A 20,055-nucleotide genomic window follows, 5' to 3' on the forward strand; every position below is an offset into this window, starting at 1 on the left:
CATTTGTAATATTTTTTTTACTTAAAACAAAATGTCAAAGAAAATGCATATAAACAATATATTTACATTTTCAATGTCAACAGTTAATTATACCAGTGTCCGATAATATAATCTTCTTTAAAAAAGGGGTGTTAGGTTACTGGTATTCGGGCATTTGTCGCATTCGGGCAAGTGTCCATTCGGGCATATGTCGCATTCGGGCATGTGTCCATTTAGTTAACTAAACACCCACAGTGCTGGTTAATGACAAAGCTAAACCTGTCCCTAACCCCAACCCTAGTCCATACGCATAACCCTAATTTCTAACCATAAAATTAGTCGAGATTATAATACTACTAACAACCCAACACACCTATTTTATTATCAGACATCAGGATCTAAAATCATCCGTTTCATGTAACAACGACAAGTAATGTTATAACAACAAGTGTAAGCATATGCACTATATTGTATCAAAAGCTGATTAACCCATTAAAGCCCAAAATAAAACTATATGTAAAAATTACATTTATTTTATTTATTATGACATATTGGGTAGATTAGAACATTTATTACAAAAATACAGATAAATTCACCTAGCCAAAAAGGTAAAGGAGTGTACTCAGCTGGTTACACTGGGCAGATTAGGAGTGAAAATTTAACACTTTTTAACAGTATATATATCACATACTGTTTTATCTGGAAATTAAAGTTTTTATTCTGTATTGATGAAAGTTCTCAAATAGTTTAGATACTGGCTAAAACTAAATATCTTTTTTTAAAACTTAAAATACATATTACTAAAGCCATTTCTTACATATGTAACGAGTCTATTTGCCTGTAGTGCCAAATGTTAACGAGTCTAACCACTCATTCTACACAACATCGACCACAGTATAGATACTCGAAGATGCAGGTTCACTATTGATCCTTTTATTACATGAATCAAAGAAATGCTTCACAATAATATAATGAATCAAAAGAAATGCTTCACAATAATAGTCTGAATCAACTGACCCCCAACAGTCCTCACTAGTCTTCACATAACTGAATGCACATGTCTATCGTCCTTATTAACACAATACGGCTAACCCGTTCAATAACCAACTTGATACTGCCGCTCTCCTACTGACTGACTGATCCCTCACTGATCATCCGATCCTCGTTCTGTCTCCCCTCATCTCAGCCGTCGCCTTCCTATATATCCCTTCGTATTCGTAATCGGATTCGTAATCGTAATCGTAATCGTAATCGATTCTAATCGTTGCATCAGAATGTTAATTACGCCGCTTCTGTCGTACAGTCCGATTAATAAGCCATCTGCACTGTGACGTCAGCCTGTGAACTGCGCAGCGGCTTTGTGATCGTTATCAGCCTAACACCTGCACTATTGCGTTATTATCATCTCTGGTAACTACACCTAGTTACATCCACCGCCGCCTTTTTTTGTGTGTTTTCAACCACAAACAACGCTTGGTAGGTGCACTTCTTAAATGTCAATCTCACCATCGTAAAAAAATTTATTGTTCCATTCACTGTCAATGTCGTCACATTCGTAAAAGATTGACAGTTATCCCTATTTCACATATCAAATGTGTCTACATCATATTCCTCAGACACAAGGCAGTTCTAGAATTCACATCCACCTTTTTCGTTTGGTGCCTTCACCAGTTCACTTTTATAACTTTTTGAACAGTCTGTTCTCATACCAGCGCGACCATGAAAGAATTGATGGTTGCTGACGAAAAATTTCGTATTCTTTCTGTTTCTCAAACTTCTCCGCGGACCACTTATCTGCTGTTCTACTGTGTCTCTGCTTCTGGGAGGACCGGGATCCTCCTTGTTGCCGTTATCCTCCCCTTGTGTATCGCTGTTGCGCTGTTGATGGTGACATGGTTCCGGGATGGGTATGTGAATTTCCGTTATAGTTTCCGGTTCCCTAATTGTCTTAGGTTTCCTTGTGTGTAACTGCTCTTCTTGACTATGACAATATTTCTTTAATTGAGCAATATTCGCCCACCGATCCGGTTTGGTGTGATCGATGGGTCTTATCTTAAAGGGGCCACCTGCTACTTTAGGCATCTCCACGACTTGCCATATCTCCTGTCCCCAGAGGTCGTGGATTTTGTTTCTGCCTAACGGGTGGCTACGCAGTAATACCCTGTCGTTCAGTTTGAGTGGCGGGTCCTTTGTCTGTACCGGCGGTTCCCTTCGCCGTGCTTCATGTTCTAGTCTTTCCTGTACTACCCTGTACATTTCTCTAATTCGTCTCATATGTTCATTCACATATTCTAGTGCGGTGTATGAGCCAGTCATACTTTCCTTTTTCCCTAGGAACAAGTCAAGAGGGAGTCGAGCCTCCCGTCCGAACAGTAACATGTGTGGCGAAAAGCCGGTTGTGGCATGGGGGGTGCAGTTGTATAGATATACCAACTCTGGGAGAAAATCAGGCCAACGTTTTTTCTGTTCAGGTTCTAGAGTACGCAGCAAATCATGCATGCTGCGGTTGAACCGCTCGCACTGTCCGTTTCCTTTCGGATTAAATGTGGTTGTTCTAGATTTGTTGATCCCGTAGTGGCTGCACAGTTGGTTAATTACTTCTGACTCAAAGGCCCTTCCTTGGTCAGAGTGTAATTGTCTTGGTATGCCATATTTGATGAACCAATGTTCTATTAAGACCTTTGCCACTGTTTTGGCAGTCTGATCTCGTGTGGGCACCGCCACAGTCCATTTGGTGAATACATCAGTCATTACCAACACATGTTCCGTCCCATCCGATGATTGTTCCAACGACGTAAAGTCCATAGCCACAATCTCTAGTGGTTTTGTCGCCAGTAGGTGTCCTGATGGCTGTCTCATTTTGACAACTGGCATTTTCGCATGCTGACACCTCACACAAACCTCACAATGGCGTTTGACCTCCATCTCCATATTGGGCCAGTAACACCTCCGTCATAATATTTTGTGCGTCCTATCCTGACCCTGGTGTCCTGCCCTGTCATGTGCCAACCTTAGCACTTCTTCTCGTAATTGTCCAGGCACCACCACCTGGTGTATTGTCCCGTCTATTTGGTCATGAATTCTCCGCCTGAGAACACCATCCTTTATACTGAGACGGTCCCACTGACTCAGTATTTTCTTTGTTTCTCGACCAAATTGTTCTCTTTCCCTTCTTCTTGGGAATTTTTGTTCCTGGACGTATTTCAATAGCGGCTGTAAGCCACTATCCGTTCTCTGGGCATTTCTTATCTCTTTGTGATTAAGGCAATTAAAATCACTAATGTCCATATGACGGGGCTCTGTGGATATGTGCTCCACCACAGTCTGCCCGTTTTGCATCACCTCTACTTCTTCAATAGAAATGTGCAAGACTTCTACTTCTTTTTCCTCATCTGCTATAAGAAGTGTATTATTTTCAACCTTTTTCATTAGTTCTAATACTTGCTTTTCTAACTGTTGATTCAATAGCCTTTCTTTTTCTATCATTTCTTCTAGTTTGCCAACACTGTTCTGTTGTCTCATGTTTTTATTTTCTTCTTCAGCCAACAGACACTTTAAAGATGAACATTTCTCCTGTGCTTTTAATTTGCATGAACTTTCCCTATCCAGTTTCATGGTTAACATTGAGATCTCATTCTTAAGTCTACCAATTTCTTTCTTATCATCATTTTTCTCTGCCAACAAATTGTTCACTTGAAACTTTTCAACATCCAAGTTCATTTCACAGTTCATTTTTTCTATTATTAACAAGTCTTTTGAATTCTTAAGTTCTTCCACCAAGGCCATAGTATCTGTTAGCTTAGTTTCACAATTCTGAAGTTCAGAACGCTTCAAATCTAATTTTCCTTGTGTAATTTGAAGTTATTTTTCAATATCTGATAATTTCTCTTCAAGTCCTGTTTGAGACTCTTTCATTGTTTGTCCCATTTTGTTTCTTAAGCCATAACCTCGCCACTCTGTAGCCTTGTCTTGCCTTACAGATGGCGATCGTTTCACCGGACAGTACCGTGCCACATGTCCGGGTTGAGAGCAGGACAGGCCGATTGGTCGACCGTCAGCCGTCCACCGGAGCGATGGACCAGCAGGTCGCGGCTGTCCAACCTGACTATGTTTTGTCCCGTTTTTGCCCTGATTCTCTGCTGTTGACCTGCTTTCTAACCTCTCCAATCGTTGGTCAACCTTATCCAGGTGGGCCAACAGTTGAGCCATCATGGTTTCCATCGTGCCGGTCCCTGTGGGTGGGGATTGTTTCTGTTCCGGCACCGAGACTTTGTCTACCGAACAGTTCGATTGGTCCTCATCCTCGGACCTGCGGATCGCTGAGTTCCTGACCTGAAGGAAGGTCAACTGTGGGTCTTTGTAGACCTCTTCTTTCAAATATCTTCTTGCCATAGGGGTCGCCAGCCCCTCGATGAAATGGTCCCTCAGCAGGCGCGCATCCATGTCGGGTATTTTGCCTTTTACAGCTTCAAAGGCCCTGTTCATTCGGTGTGAATACTCCATCACACTCTCCGCCAGTCTCTGCTTTATACCTACAAACACCGCTAGCAGTTGCGATCCCGACCGTCTCTCCCCAAAGGTCTCCATAATTAGATCCAGCACCTTATCTGGATCTGATTGGATGGTTTTATCGTGGCATTTGACCTCTGCCCTAACCGTCTCCCCTATACTGCCCATCAGCAGTCTTAATCTTTCCTCTGGTGACATGTATCTCGAGGCCCAGGCCGCTTTGACCTCTTCACTGAACCTGTTGGTTAAAGTTGGATCACCGTCCCCGTAAAATTTGTTGATGTGGGACTCACTGGGCAGGACCACAATATGGATCGGCTTTTTGTCCAAATTTTGTCCTGGTCCATCTGGAGGCAAAGGGTCATCTTCACCGTTGCCTATCTCTGGGCTATCTTTATCTGACTCAGATTGTTGGGCCAGCAGGAGTTTTTGTTTCTTTCCGATATCTAAAATACCACTCCTGCGTCTGTCATTCACATTAAGGAAAAATGTTGCAGCTATGCAGCAGATAGTGTTGCCCAACAGGGAGATCATGACACATTTCCAGTGTCTAAGAGTTACATCTATATCTTGGTTGTCATCTTTGCCTAGTATTTGTCCCACAACCAAGTTGGAGATACCAATGCCAATTATCTGGATGCTGGTGGTCAGCCCCATAGCTGTCCCCAGGGTAGTTGGTGCTACAACTAGGGGTATACTGAGCCACATGCTTGCAGCAGCAAAAGAGCATGTGACACCAAGCCAGAATGATAATGAAAGGTGTCTCATCTCTGTTCTTTTCAATTTTCTCGATTCTGATTTCAGTCTTCCCTTTTATTTATTTCCTTCAAATAAAAAAAAGACCTTTCTTACCGTGTGTGTATGAAAAATTTTCCTCGTTCCTCAATTTTCACTGTTCCTGAATGTCCGAATTCACACACACACTAAACACAGTTATGAACTAGGTTGACTATGGGTGCCCTAGCGGCTGGTCTAATTGAATCATCCTGCTCGCAGCGCCAAATGTAACCTTCCCGAGTCTATCCTGCCAACAACGCCAAATGTAACGAGTCTATTTGCCTGTAGTGCCAAATGTTAACGAGTCTAACCACTCATTCTACACAACATCGACCACAGTATAGATACTCGAAGATGCAGGTTCACTATTGATCCTTTTATTACATGAATCAAAGAAATGCTTCGCAATAATATAATGAATCAAAAGAAATGCTTCACAATAATAGTCTGAATCAACTGACCCCCAACAGTCCTCACTAGTCTTCACATAACTGAATGCACATGTCTATCGTCCTTATTAACACAATACGGCTAACCCGTTCAATAACCAACTTGATACTGCCGCTCTCCTACTGACTGACTGATCCCTCACTGATCATCCGATCCTCGTTCTGTCTCCCCTCATCTCAGCCGTCGCCTTCCTATATATCCCTTCGTATTCGTAATCGGATTCGTAATCGTAATCGTAATCGTAATCGATTCTAATCGTTGCATCAGAATGTTAATTACGCCGCTTCTGTCGTACAGTCCGATTAATAAGCCATCTGCACTGTGACGTCAGCCTGTGAACTGCGCAGCGGCTTTGTGATCGTTATCAGCCTAACACCTGCACTATTGCGTTATTATCATCTCTGGTAACTACACCTAGTTACACATAAAAAAGGTAAAGGGAGACCAATCAATCAAACTAACAGAGCTATATATTATAAAACTTTAAAAACATATGCTTAAGAAATAGGCATATTGCTCATAAAATACATATGTAAAATTAACACGTTTTAGAAAATATTAAAAAATTAAGCAAAAATGCTAAATTTTATATATAAACGCATTAGGTTTTACAACTAAAAACCGTGACTTGAATGTATAACGTTTTTAAAGAGTTATGATCCAACCCGTTTACTTAATACTTCCTCGAATATCCCATCTGCTTGTGAATAATTTTTAACTTTCATACAATAAAATGTATTAAACTCTCATTTATCAGTCAGAAACAATATAATAACAATACAACGAACTGACCTGTCACGTGGGACGGTCAGCTGACCAAGAGTTGGTCAATCTGATCTGAAAGGTAAACGATGCTTTTACTTACAAAATAAAACAGTGAGATAATAAAAATGTAAATGTCCATATAAGACAATATTTGATACATTTAAATGGTCTATAATACGATGTAACCACATTTGCAATATATGAAAAGGATAAATAATAAAATATAGCACTATATATGATATGTCATAGGTCTATATACAGTATAACCATACCTAATTACGCCGGGACTTTAAAATGTATACATTGGAGTGACACGAATTATTGCAACATGTGTCCAGTAGGTATGTTCTACATGTCTCTAACGGGCCCAGCATATGTCTGGCAAGGGTCTTCTTCTTCTTCTTCTTCTTCGTTTTTAATTATTAGTGTTGAAGGGGATCGATATGTATCTGCCAGTGGGTTTGAACTCGAGACTTTGTTCGAATTTATCAACCATGAGCTTTTTGCCGACTCGACCACGCCTCCAACACAATTAAGCGATACGTGTCAACTGGTTATGCGCCATTGAGGCCATTGACTCCGATTTCAGCCTGCTTTTCTTTTTGGATTTGCTTCCATAGCCTTTGTCCAACCAAGGACAAACTACAAGGCATCAGTTGTTTAATTTTGGAGTTGTCTCTCCTAGAAGAGTGGCTGTCCCCAGCTAACGAGCCTCATCTTCCTGATAGTTCGAACTCGAGACTTTTCGGTTTAGCAACCATGAGCTTTACCGACTCGACCACGCCGACCCCAGATGACCACTGAAGCGTGTGGTACTGTTAGCAGTTGGAGATCGATGGCGTAGTGGTCAGTTGTAGAGTTGGTCAGTAGAGGGTGTAGCGGTCAGTTGTAGAGTTGGTCAGTAGAGGGTGTAGCGGTCAGTTGTAAAGTTAGTCAGTAGAGGGTGTAGGGCAGTTGTAGAGTTAGTCAGTAGAGCGTGTAGTGGTCAGTTGTAGAGTTGGTCAGTAGAGGGTGTTGTGGTCAGTTGTAGAGTTGGTCAGTAGAGGGTGTAGCGGTCAGTTGTAGAGTTGGTCAGTAGAGGGTGTAGCGGTCAGTTGTAGAGTTGGTCAGTAGAGGGTGTAGGGCAGTTGTAAAGTTAGTCAGTAGAGGGTGTAGCGGTCAGTTGTAGAGTTGGTCAGTTGAGGGTGTAGCGGTCAGTTGTAGAGTTGGTCAGTTGAGGGTGTAGCGGTCAGTTGTAGAGTTGGTCAGTAGAAGGTGTAGCGGGCAGACGTTTTAGTTCAGTCACAGTTGGTCAGTAGAGCATGTAGGACAGTTAAAATGTGGGTAGTGTTAGACCATGCATGTTTGTTACTTTGAGTGGAGTAATTATGTCCTTTATTTTTTTTTAGTTATAACACTATCACTTTAACACATGATAGAGACATTAAGGAGTCGGTTATTTATTCGAAGATTTATCGTCACTACAAATTTAGTATAAAATATTATTTTTGTTAAAATACGAAGAAACACTATATTTATTTAAAAGTACTTAGACTTATTGTTTTTAAACATACTTTGTACAAATAAAAAAAACTGTAGCGATTTTTAAAATTTTAGTCTATTTTTTGTATTGCCAAATTGTATTAAGTAAGAATTATTTGTCCATATCACCCAAATCCAGCCACATCAAAGTCTAGAAAAACTGGAAACTTTACTACGGATGATTATTGGAAAGGTCATGATTTAGAAATAACACAAAGTGATGCTGAGGATAAACAAAAAGAATCCTCTCACACTAATACAAAAATGTTCTAGATCTGTCAGGCTGCGACAAATAGTGAGGGAGATTTGTTCAGGAAAATGGGAAAGTTACTCTCACAACTAAGGTACCATAGTAAGGATATAAATATAACGGTCATTGGGAAAACCATTTGCGAAAAAAAAGCAACAACCGGATCGAAATTTGGGAAAAAGCAACGTTACAACTGAACAGTTCTTAATTTTAAAAAACACGTATACAAAAAAGTAAACGTTTTCTTTTATATTTAATCGCATTATAGTTTTAATAAAATATTAACTTTACTATTCATTGTATGCAAATTTGCATACAATAAACTTACTTTTATTTTTCTTAATCGTATAAACTATTGGTTGTGTAATATTATAACGTTTTCTTGTATTAAAGTAGATGATTTGCTGTTTACTTAGTTTTGTCTCCCTTACATTTTCTATAAACATGAAATGGTAAAAAATCTGTAAATATTTTATTTTAATAACATAATATTTATTTCGACATCTAAACTGATTGAAACATTTAATAAAAAAGATACGTATTGAATTATTTGATATGAAGGTAATAATGTAGGCTATATGATGAAGTAAATTTAGACATTTAGACACAATTAAGTAAAACACAGGAGAGGTGTAGAATAGTTTAGAATATTATCTATTTTAAGCAGTCTCAGTAGGTAGGAGTAAGTACCAATCACACAGCCGACCAATCAAAAGAGAGTCACGGTCAGTTGGTCAGAGATAGCGTCAGTTTGCAGTCAAGCGTGTAGAAAGCCAGTCGAGTGTTAGAAGCAGTTGAGCAGAGATAAGTAAGTTAAGTTACAGTTGTGGTGTTTCAGTTGATAGAAGTGTGAATATATTGTCAAGAAATAATGGAATATGTTTTATGGAATGAGAAGTGTAGTATACTAGATATCGATATAATTAAGACTTTGGTATTTGAAATTGTGTAAAAATAAAAACGTTATTTTATTGAACTTGGAACAGTGCCAGTGGTGCTATATTTCACAATGAAGAAACTCTCAGGCCTCACATAAGAAAGACAATACCCATACACAAATACAAACAGTATGTATAAACATTCTCGCACAACAACATATGGTAGAGCTGTGGAATTTACAGCCTGTAAAGTATTGTGTGAATTAATGTGAAAAGATAAGAAACTTCCTGTGTTTCTGTGTTTCATGTGTTACTAATACCTGTTTATTCTTATGGTCCAGTCCAGTTATTTGATTTATTTTTAGTAACACATCATAAGCACTGATATGAGTATATATGTTGAATATATAGACCTTACTTTAGTTTGTACGTGCTATGTAACTGTGATAAATAATATAGATTTACAATTAGTAAGTCAGCTTTCAGCTTTTCTCAAAAGTAAGTATGTCAATAAATAGCAGCAAAACATGATTCATTTTGACCGGCGAATGCACGTTTATTTTATTTACCGACATAAGCACTTTCTTTGCTTACCCTGACCGTGAGATCGTTTTGACAGATTGGGCGAACCACGTGACATAATTATCCAATCACACGCTGAGATGGATATTAGGGTTATTCGTATGGTAGGACTAGGGTTGGGGTTAGGGTTACATGCAATGTATGATTTTAGATACTGATGTCCGAAAATATAATTGGTGTTTTGGGTTGTTAGTAGTATTATAATCTCGACTTATGTTATTGTTAGAAATTAGGGTTATTCGTATGGTATGACTAGGGTTGGGGTTAGGGTTAGGGACAGGGTTAGCATTGACATTAAGCGATCAATGTGTGTATTTAGTTAACTACCAGTAACGTAACAACCCTTTTTTTTTTTTAAGATTCTATTATCAGACACAGGTATAAATATTCCCCCGTGAAACTATGTTCGCATCAACTACAACATATATATTCGGCTTTCTATAATTCGGATGACACGCTATGTGTAGGCCTATATTTAACTTCAGCCTGTCAGAATATATTAGTCTTATAACAGCATTTAGGATTAGCTAATAATAGATGTAGACTGGCTGATCTTCAGATTTCAGCAACAGTAAAGTATAATTATATAAGTAGATCAAGACCCGATAGCAATGTAATGTAAGGTAATTTTTGTATAGAATTATATGTTTACTTAATTAAAAAAAAAAAAAAAAAAAAAAAAAAAAAAAAAAAAAAACATGGAATACTCGTTTCAGGCTTGTTCGAATTTCAGAAAAAAAATTGGAAATACCTCTTTTAAAAAAAAAATTAAAACAAGTTTCACCAATATGTCATTTTTGTGAGTGCTATCGAAAATCTCTGTTTTAATGAATATTGACTATAATGCTTGCTGTCTGTTAGTCGGTAAAAATAATATTAAGTATGAAAGTTATGTATGTGTAATGGTTTCTCGCGTTATGTTTATTATTATGTTTTTTTGTATTTATACTATTAGTTTTAAATACATTTCCTTTTAATGCTTTGTCATTCTTTATTATGCATTTAAAATAAAAAAATTATAATTAAGAGAAAAAATTGCTTTTTAATTTGTTTAGTGCAAATCTATTAAAAGGTGCTTAAGTGCACACATATTTGACTATTTAAAAAAGAGAAATAAGTCATGGAAGTGGTTTGAACGTTTGCCTATCTTTCACGCGTTGGATTTATTTTCAAAGAATTTTGCCGACAACAGCGTGTGTTTGATTGTAGGAGAAAGAGGACTGGGGCTGGTGTCTATAGAATAAAGATAATCCAACCGCAGCTACAATATTCTTTTTACAAAACAACCATCAAGTCAAAAATGCAAGAAAATTATTTTTTTAACTGTAAAAAAAATTGATTTTGGTCGGCTGTGGGCCCCTAAACGGCCCGCCCCCCCCCCCCCCCCCGCACTACGGGGTCTGGCGGCACTGTAGTTCCGCCCCTGATAGCAAGCTGACCGACTTGATAGTGACGATGTAACAGATGTAACAACAACATTTACTAAATGAACCTCTACTGTTCACTGAGAGATTTGAGCAAATCAAAAGAAATGAAAGTACTCTGACGTTCATAGTCATAGTACATTCTCTCAACACAAAAACAAATGAGATTAACTTTGAGCTATTTGGAATTGATGCTGGTTCGCTTCAAATTAAGATTTGAAAACCAAACATTTGTGGAGCAGTAAGTTTACTGTTTGACTGACAGTATCATTTTTTTTTTTTTTTTTTTTTTTTTTATTTTTTTTTTTTTATTTATTTATTTATTTATTTTTTTTATTTTTTTTTTTTATCATTTAATACAGTTTTTTTTTTTTTTAAATACTTTTATTTGCAATTTAAAACAAGTACATCAACATCAAATTCTTACATAATTTCGAACATCAAATGAAAACGAAATAGTAATACAAAATATTACAATATATTACAATAGTAATATTTCTTTCTTACTTGTAGCCTGCTTTCATTCATTTAAGATGGTTTACATATACATAGATGTAATACAAAACGTCTAAATATAAAGAAAAATTAAAAACCAACCTGAAACTGAAAATGCAAATGTGTAATTAAAATTAAATGATGATTCAAGGGATTTTTTTCTCGGCGTGGTGGGCTGAGGGGACGAGGGGGGGGGGGGGAGAGGGGGAATTTGTTTTTTTTAAAGTAGAGCTGAAATGAATTTGGGATTACAGAGAATTAAAATGATACACATTTTAAGCAATCGGAAAAGTTATGTTATTACAACGAGACACATCAAAGCAAACATTCTTCCCTTTCAAACATCTATATCTATACAGTCCTCAATTAGTTTTTTTTTCCTTTTATTTTTTTTTTTTTTTTTATTTTATTAATTCAATTGTTTTAAACATTTAAATCAGTAATAATTATTTATTTGATAGATTTTACACAGCATCAAAGACATGAACATCAATTGCATATATAATAATCAAATGGAGAAAATAAAATGGCATAAGAACTAGAATAAAATACGGTGTGCAAACTAAGCCTCTCCTTACTGCTTAGTTTACTGTGCTTTGTCCTTAGCTGAGGAGTCAAAAGTTCACATTGTAGCCGCCCATGGACAGAAATAGAAACGACCTTGGGAGAAGTGTCTCTGCAGTACACATACTGATCCATCATTCCAAAACTTTCCATGACATAAAATTGACCCTTGGCAAAGAGGTCACGCTACCTTGAAAAATCCGCCAGTCCGGTTGAGTGGGGGGAAGTGTGTGTGTGTAGGGGGGGGGGGGGTGAGGTGTGTATCTCTTTCTGCCATTCAGGTTGTGCACTTTTAAAAACCTGGGAAACAGAAGACTGTTCTAATGTTAATTTACTTGAGGGCTGATCGAGTGATGTTTAGCTTGAGACTGTCGATATTAATTATGCATCTAGTTTATTTGCTTCTTCTGTAGTTCAAATGTTAGTTTCCTTTAAAAGTAGGATGTCAATATTGTGTTTATTTATTATGTTGTTTATATAATGTGTTTGTCCCTAGCCCCCCTGATGTTCATTGTTGCCAGAGTTAGCATGAATTATTTGGGGTTTTCTTTCGAACATCTGTTTCTGGAGGGCTGGATGGTGGTGGTCTTTTAACGCCAAACTTTCCAGCCGCTGGTTTGCTATCCCGTTGGGCCCTGGTCACGACCCTTTGAGGTGGCTTTACTGTAGGTAATTGATTTTTACTTGAACTGATTGCTTGACTATATGACAGTTGACCTGATACCTTTGTTGCTGATATACTTTGTGAGCTTTTAATTTTCTTTAGCGGTTTCGTTATGTTTTCTGAACTAGTGTTATCTTGAAGAATATCATTTATTGTTTCGTTGACAGCCTCCAAATTTTCTTGATTCCCATCTTTTTGAGACCCTGTTACTATGGAATTTCTGATCGATATTGTCTCCATGGCTTCGGCCTCTATGGTGGTTTCTGTTACGCTTTCGTTAATTTGCTGTGATGCTGCAGTAGTATGATGTGCTTCAGTTTGGCCATCTACTCCAAAGGCATCTTCTACCTCTCTATGCCTTGCTTCTCTAAGCATTTCATTTTGTCTTTCTCCGTCAACATCATAAATGTCCCAATGCTTTAAGAAATTTCTATTGTTACTTAGATGCTCCCTAACTTCTCATTTAATACAGTTGAAAAAAAATCCTCTAATTCATGGATTGTGTAACGAAATATTATATTGACCAAATCAGTTGTCTTTGAAAAATGTATAACGCTTGGCTACTGTTTTAAAATGAATTTATTCACCTCATATTTTAAGAAGCTTTAAAGAACAATGAAAACCCTGTTTGAGTATATCAACAAATTATTTAGGTAATTTAAATGTGGGCAACTATCAGCCCTTTTGAGTATATAAAAAGAAAATGTAATGATATAAATATTTGTTAAAGTTAATTTTTAAATTATCGCCCTTAACTTGATTTTGGAATAAGACATGTAGTATTTTGGAAGCATTCATTTTTATTGCAATTTTAAAATTACACAACTCTAAACTAATTGCGTACCTACTTAATATATATAGGAATATTTTCACTGAATGCAACACTGTATCAGATATATCACGTTAGTAATCAACGTCATTTCTACTGTTATGTTATAATTAAATTAAAATCCTACAAGTATCTGGCCAGAGACGCGGACAGTTATTGGGCTTGTAAGTTGTTAAAAGTAAGTTACCAAGTTCTCGCTCCAGTAGTTGCCAGCTAGCGTTTTTTTTTCAAACCAAATGAGAATATTATATTTTTTTTTTAAGTTATGAAATCTACTTTCGCTTTTAGAATCTAAACAAACTCGACGATGAGTTGTTTTAAGTAAATTAATTTAAAAATAACACACAAATATATCATATTTTATATAGATAGATCTAGATCTAGAATACACATGTTTTTTGACGTAGGACTAGACTCTGTATAATAATAATAATTTTTTTTTAAAAATAAAATATGAGATTTATAAAAGATTTCAATCGTAAATCAAGCCTAGATTTAATTATTAAAAAATAAATATAGATCTAGTAAATATAGCCAAGATCTAGAGTCTAGATTTCTAGATCTAGAATTATAGATATGCCATATAGACTAGATCTAGATCTATGACTTAAAAATAGTCATCTTCAAAATTCCGACTTAGACAGTAACATACGAAATACAGGATTTTTTTATTTTTATTTATAGACTCAAGTAGAGATTTAGATTCTAGATCTAGTCTAGTTTTTTTATTTTTTTTTTTATCTTACAATGTAGTTGAGTGTAGACTTGAGAATTAGGAATTAATTTACTAAATTAGGCCTAATAAATAGGCTACTTACTTTAAGACAACTAGACTAAAATAGTTTCAATATAAATGTATATATTATTATAATCTAGATTATTCTAGATCTAGTGAAGTTGAGTGTAGTCTTGTTGTAGAACTTAAGAACTAGATCTAGAAATTAGAGAGTAGTGAACTGTAGTAATTTAGATCTAGAATCTAGTAATGTAAATTATGCAGTAAGTGTAGATCTAGAATCCAGACACTGACTAGATTCTTCTAGATTTAGAATCTAGATTCTACGAAATTTATTATTATTATTATTAGGCCTATTTGTTAATTTATATTATCAGGTAAATGAAAGTCAACACATCTAGCCTAACAAAATGCCATGAATTTAAAATATATTATGACTTAGGGGTCGTCCATAAATGACGTTACACTCACAGGGGGTAGGGGTTCAGATGGTGCGACGTCACACTTTTGCATTATAAAAAAGCAATGTTAGAAAACGAATTATAGACGTTATTTCGCGTTTTAGAAAACTGATTTAATAAATTGCAATATGAATTGATTAAAATATTCTATTTTGAGTTCAGACAAGATTTTGGAAAAAAATATCGATGTTTAAAAGAAAAAATTAAACTGCAATTTTGAGGAGTGGGGATGTAGGCTGAGGTGTGAAGTCATTTTAGGGGGGGGGGGTTGGCTTTTTGTGACGATGTGTGACGGAGGGGAGGTAAAATCGTCCAAAAAAGCGTGACGTCATTTATGGATGACCCCTTAAATAAAGTTTGGTGAAATGGAAATTAAATTTTTAAATTTATTGATGATGTGTAACTTATTTATATTATTCCTTTGGAGCTGATAGTAATAAAAAGTTAATGCAATTGTATAGTTTTATCCAATTTATGTTTCTAAAGCCTTGCATGAACTTAATTTAAATATATTTAGATGCCCAGACAAAGAACCCAATGAATTTTCCAGAGTTGGCTTGTCGTTTGACTGATGGTAACAAATAGAATCACCCAGGATCGTTGCTGATAAGAAAATCTGAAGACATACCTTATTTTTCTATACCTAAATGTGATTTGTCTAATGAAAATATTAATTCAGTGACTATTGCCAAAGATATGTTAACATTATTGCATACATCATCTTCTGAAATTTCGTTTTTTATCTCTAAACCTTCCACAATTTCTTCAAGAGATATTTTAGCATCTGTATATACTTCCCACAGTTTGTATGTTCAAAATTTGCAATATTCTGAGAGAAAAAGTAATAATAAATTTGTACCCAGTGTTTTAGTTTCAGCTCTATTAAAATACAATTTCAAAATTAAATGTGTCTTATCCCATATAAAAGTAGTATGTTTTATTTAAGAAAAATCACCTTCAAAAATTTAAAGTTTGGATGTCAATAAAACATAAGGACATGGACTGGTTTGTGGGTAAGCTTTTATACTTAATGTACAATGAAGATTCAGTTTTGGTGTCAATATAGTTGCTTCTGTAATAATTAAACTATAATCAATGGCATTAATGTAAATATCTCAATGGCATTTCAGTATACTCATCATTGATTTCAAATAACAAAACAGATCTACAGTTTCAAAATTGGAAAAAAAAATGAAAAGAATTTCATAAATGAATGTGTTTTTAATTACTAAAACAGAAGATGCATCAATATAGAAATACAATGTATATAATTTATATTTGTTTTCATGGACACTCTTTAATTCTAAATTAAAAGTCAAATTCAGCTTCCTTGTGTCTAAAATTCCACATCCATGCTGTTTCATTTACCTAGAAATTAAATAAATAATACTTTAAACAACTTTCAGTATTATGAAAAAATTAATCATTGATTAAAACGTTTGAAAATGAAATAATATGACTTAATATTTGTGTAAGGAGCTGGAGAGCCACATTAACCAAAGGAGCCGCATGCAGCTCGCGAGCCGCAGGTTGCCGACCCCTGCCCTATGTTCTAATACATGGCAACTTTAAATAAATTAAATATTTTTTGTGTGTGAAGTCAAGCTTTTTACTTAACCAAAAAAGACAAAATGATGTCAAGGATAATCAGTATTTTGAATATTAAGAAATTGGAACAAATATTGAGCTGATTATTGTCCTACGTTTTCAAATGTACACATATCCAGACTAAAAGTTTCTGCAACATTGCATGTCAAGCTTAGTGTACACTTTTATAAAGAAGAATAATATTCTAGTTGCTTTTCCAGTTTCATGACTGTTCACTGACATGATAATTTAGCTCTAAAATATCCTTATCATGGCAATATAAATCTTGCACTGCTTTAAGAGTTTAGACAAACAAAACCCAATCTACATAGACAGTATAGTGCAACCCTGTGAGAATCCTGAATGTGAAGTTTTTTCTTCAAGAGTGTCGTCAGATTGTTAATTGTAGCACACCTTGTGACACGAACATATTGTTTATCCAGCGTGTGTACATAATTGTTTGGCTCTAGGCAATGAAGACACAAAGATACTGGTGGAACAAATGAATTTCTGTGAGAAACTGGAGTACAAGAACGTTTTTGGATAGGTGTGGAAGTAATAGCAATGGGTGTTTTGGGCTGTACCTTGGCTTGATTATTATTCACATTAGTAACCTCTTTCTTGTGTTTTTTCAAAGAAAGCGTTTTTCTCGTTTAAGCTTTCTTTTTTTCTAAGTGTGGCAAAAGAGCATATACAACATCTTGTAACAAACCATCTAGTCTGATGTGAACAAATGAATCAGTGGGGTAAATAAGAATAGCACACATTGGACAATTTAGGCTTCTTTCCAGATGTTTAACAATACAATTCTAGCACAACGAGTGCATGCATTCTGTGGTAGTACATGCTTCATACAAGTAGCCTTGACACAAGCCACAAATCAGATGTGGGTTTACAGACTGAATGGGTAGCCAGAGTATGTTGTTTTGGTCTATGCGCCTAAACAGTGGATGTTTCAACTCTTTGCTAGAGCACTCATTTGCTAGATTTTCTTGCATTTTATTATTTATTAAAATTAATAGTCTAGTCTATATTTCTAGTCTTAATTATAATCTAGATCGAGATCTAGATTGTACATCTACTCTCTAGATCTAGATTATAGAACTTGTGTAAATAAATGATGTGTAGGTCTTGAGTTTATTTTTTTTCAGTGTTTATACTTATATTATTAACATTATCTTTGTGTCATTGTTTTTTTACATATGTACATAAAACACATAGAACATGTTACTTTGTTCATATACAACTCAATGTTCACTACTCTATAAACAAAAATGTTTTAAATATTAGTCATTGTATTGCAAATACAAACATACACACGGGTAATATTTGACAATAATTGTATTCATTTTGCCCGACAGTTAAACCACATACGAAAACTTCCAATCATGACGTAATAACAATCTATCTTTATGACGCTTTAATGAAGCGCCACGAGCAGCCACCATATCACCTGGCCTAGAAAAATTATAGTAAGCCAAAATCACATTGATTGTAAGGTTAGACGGTATGGTAATAGGGCTGGTAAGTCTTGAGTTTATTGCTCTACTTTAAGACAGAAAAAATGATAAAAGTATGAATGTTAGAACGACATGTTCATTTTTCTTTAAAATACGATTACTGTAAAGTCACTGTTTTTCATGTTCACAACAACATGCAACTTATTATAATAAAAACGTAGGTAGCTCACAATTACCAAGTTATTTGTCATTACAATTTAAAAGTGTTCGTTTTATTTCTTATACATTTTTATTTCTGATTTTTTTAAAAACACTGTATTGATGGCAATGAACTTTATTTTATCTGTGTTGTTTCCCTCAGATTTAAAAAAAAAAAAATAGAACTGGTAACTGAAACAATATATTTAACAGACTCTATTACAACATAGTGCACAATTACATGCTTACAACTGTTGTTATAACAAGATGTATCGTTGTTACATAACAATGTATTAGCATCAACTACAACATTGTTAAATATTATTTCAGCTTTCTAAAACTTAAACGACATGCTTATGTTTATTTCTTTTCAGTCTCTAAGAATATATTAGTCTTATAGTGACATTTGGGATTGCCTTATAATAGTAGTGGAATAGATGTAGATTGGCTTTTCTTCAGATTTCAGCAGCCATAAAGTATGATTATGCAGGTAGTTCAGGATTTGATGGAAATAAAGTGTATGATAATATTTGGCATTATTATTTAATTACTTAATTAAACAAAAAAAAATCAACTAAACAGCAAGCTGAACGATCTGATGGTGACGATGTAACAGATGTAACATTAAAATTTACTAAATGAACCTCTACTAGACGGTTTACCTTTCAGTATATCACACGATCCTGACAACGTCTATGTTAGACCCTTGCTAGACATATGCTGGGCCCGTTAGAGACATGCGGGACATACCTACTGGACACATGTTGCAATAATTTGTAGCACTCCAATGTATACATTTTAAAGTCCCGCATAATTAGGTATGGTTATATTGTATATATGCCGTATAACATATCATGGATAGTGCTATGTTTTATTATGTATCCTTTTAAATATTGCAAATATGGTTACATCGTATTATATGACCATTTAAATGTATCAAATATAGTTACATTGTCTTATATTGAAATTTACATTTTTAATATTTCACTGTTTTATTTTATAATTAAAAACATCGTTTATCTTTCAGATCAGACTGACCAACTCTTGGTCAGCTGACCGTCCCACGTGACAGGTCAGTTCGTTGTACTGTTATTATATTGTTTCTGCCTGATCAATGAGAGTTTAATACATTTTATTGTATGAACGCTAACAATTATTAACCATCGAATAGTAAAAGTAGCTAATGCATAGATTGAACGGGTTGGATCCTAATTCTTTAAAAAACAATATACATTCAAGTCACAGTTTTTTAAATTGTATAACCTAATAAGTTTTTATATAAAATTTAGCTTTCTTGCTTAATTTTTCAAATATTTTCTTAAAACGTATTAATTTTAAATATTTATTTTATTAGCAATATGTTATTTCTCAAGAATATGTTGTTTAAAGTTTTTATAATATATAGCTCTGTTAGTTTGATCGATTGGTCTCCCTTTACCTTTTCTATGTAATAAGAAATGGCTATAGTAATATGTATTTTAAGTTTTAAAAAAAAAAGACTTAGTTCTAGACAGTATCTAAACTGTTTGGGAACTCTCATCAATACAGAAGAAAACTTTTAATTTCCAGATAAAACAGTATGTGATATGTATAACGTTAAAAGTTTTAATTTTTTGTTTGTTTTTGTTTTACTGTGAAACACACTACAACGCTAAAGAAGGAGTTTGTCGTATTCAGGCACATGTCTTACGACACAACGAAAACTGGGTTCGATCAAGTCCATTGAGAAGAAAATTAGCTCAGGTTAAGCTGCCACCTTTTTTTTTTTGAACTAAAAAAAGGAACACCGATCATGACAGAAGTAAACTATGAGATAACTAAACCAAAGTTGTTGTGGAAAAGTTTATAGGTATACACCAGCCGTTACATATTTACAGTATCTGTGATTGGTATTACGCTAGTGATATATTTATACATAGCCGTATT

At 35.1% G+C, this 20,055-nt stretch overlaps 1 pseudogene; it reads right to left on the minus strand.

The window, feature by feature from the left end:
- Positions 1-16,626: 16,626 nt before the first annotated feature.
- Positions 16,627-17,469, minus strand: LOC131939138 (polycomb group RING finger protein 6-like; annotated as a pseudogene).
- Positions 17,470-20,055: the final 2,586 nt, after the last annotated feature.

Source organism: Physella acuta, unplaced genomic scaffold (assembly GCF_028476545.2).
Source record: "Physella acuta isolate Inbredline_101_S28 unplaced genomic scaffold, ASM2847654v3 ptg000265l, whole genome shotgun sequence".
NCBI classification, from domain to species: domain Eukaryota; kingdom Metazoa; phylum Mollusca; class Gastropoda; family Physidae; genus Physella; species Physella acuta.